Raw genomic sequence first — 2,372 nt, 5'->3', positions numbered from 1 at the left:
ATTCAGTGACTGGGATAATTGGGATGGGAGTGTCAGAGACAGTGCGATTGGCACAGGACAGAGTGGAGTTTAGGGCTGTTGTACATAGGGTCGCTATGGGTCGCAGGTGACTCGATGCCACATAACAACAACAACAACATATGACTAATTCTGGAGAATATACCATCTGCACTTGAGAAAAAGTAAATTGAAATTTGGTTGGTTGTAGTACCCTGAATACATCCCCAAGGTCTAATTGGCTGCCTGTATAGTTTAGATCATCTACATCCTGGTTAAATTTCTTTTGATTTGTTCTATCTTTTGGTAAGTATTTTATTTTAAAGCCTCCTACCACTATTGTGGTGCTATTTCTTTCTTCAAGTCTGTTTACCATTGTTTCCAGTGGAATTCATCTTTTGATTTCCTGGCTGCTGGTAACAAGGGTGTTGATTGTATACTGATATACAGTTTGAATCCATCAATTGTTCTCTGGGTAAAGTATGGGCCATCTCATTCTGTATGATTTTTTGCTTCTGAGAACTTGCTGGAGGGTCAGCTATATCCAAAGTATGAGAGATAAATGTTGCAGACAGAGGGTCCCAAAGAATGAAAAACTTTATAATTATTAATAATGAGACAAACTACCAGGAATGATATAGAACAGAGAGTGTGAAAAACAGGGGATCAACAGTTCCCATGACTGAAGGCCCCAAGCCATGCTTCTCTGAGTACTTATTTAGAATCATAAGGAAGGTAAACAAAGTAAAATCATAAGGAAGTACAAAACAAAACAAAGGACAATGGTGAAGTCTTTTACAGATAAGGCCAAGTTCCTCTTTATGCTAATCTGAGGAGGGAAGGATTCAGTTGATACAAAGTAAGAACAATGTTGACTCTTAGGGAACACCTTAGTGCCACAAGATGACCTTCAGTTTATCTACATTCTTTTTTCCCCCTCCTGTAATCCATTGTTCCTTGATATATAATCTGTTTCCTCTAACAATGGGTCTGAGTAGGGCTGAGATTGTGAAGATGGTGCAGAATAGAGCAAAGTGTTAATCTGTTGTTCATGAGTCACTACAATTCCTAGTCAAGTGGAGACCACCTAATAACACTAATTTACTTGTCCTCTCTATAGAAAGTCTGAAGTCTCACTAATAGAACTTAAAATGGTCGCTGAATATTTCCGGTTTCTTTCCTAGACAGATAGGAGACTTGCATTGCCTAACTTGCCAAATGTGACATGGCCAATGAAGTGTGACTTGATGTGTGTGTCACTTTAAGAATCTGTGAACAATTTTTCTTCAACGAAATGGAAAAGGCAATCCCCAGTTTCATTTGGAATGGAAAGAAGCCCTGAATAAGCAAAGCACTCCTTAAAAATAGAAGAAAGGTAGGAGGTATCTCACTCCCTGATTTCAAATTCTACTACACTGCCATGGTGGTAAAGACAGCGTGGTACTGGTACAATGACAAACATGTAGATCAATGGAATAGAATTGAGAACCCAGAGATCAGCCCATCTACCTATGGTTAACTAATTTATGACAAGGAGATGAAATCCGTTAAGTGGGGAAACGACAGCCTTTTTAACAAATGGTGTTGGCAAAATTGGAAAAGTATCTGCAAAAGACTCAAGCAAGATCCACACCTCACTCCATATACAAAAACCAACTCAAGGTGGATCCTGGACCTAGGACTAAAACCAAGTACTATAAGCTTCATTAAAGAAGTGCTTTGAAGAACAGTACAAGTCCTAATCCGCAACATACCCAGTCTTCCAAGTATCCTGAAAAACCTGCAACCAGGAGAACATAAAATAGATGAATGGGATCTTCTAAGAATCAAATCCCTATGCACATCCAGAAACTTTTCCAACAGGGTAAAAAGGGAAGCCACTGACTGGGAAAATGTATTTGGTAATGACAAGTCAGATAAGGGACTTATATCTAGAATTTATAAAATACTTGAGTACCACAACAAGATAAAGGTAAATAACCCAATTGAAAAATGGGCAGAGGATATGAACAGACACTTCACCAAAGAAGACATTCAGATGGCTAACAAGCACATGAAGAACTTTTCAAAATCCCTAGCTCTAAGAGAGATGCAAATCAAAACAATTATGAGCTATCATCTCACCCCAGTCAGAATAGCAAAATTTAACAGACCTGCAAGCAACAAATGCTGGCGAGGTTGTGGAGAAACTGGTACCCTTATTCACTGTTAGTGGGAGTGTAAAATGGTGCAACCACTGTGGAAGGCAGTATGGTGCTTTCTCAAAAAGTTGCAAATAGAGATACCATTTGACCCAGCGATTCCACTACTGGGAATATACCCTAATGAGACCATAACCACCATCCAAGCAGATATATGCACATCCATGTTTATAG

This window comes from Elephantulus edwardii, unplaced genomic scaffold (genome assembly GCF_000299155.1).
Source record: "Elephantulus edwardii isolate Elephantulus edwardi_28Jun2011 unplaced genomic scaffold, EleEdw1.0 scaffold00311, whole genome shotgun sequence".
Classification (NCBI taxonomy): Eukaryota; Metazoa; Chordata; class Mammalia; order Macroscelidea; family Macroscelididae; genus Elephantulus; species Elephantulus edwardii.
Note: the sequence above shows the minus strand (reverse complement) of the source record.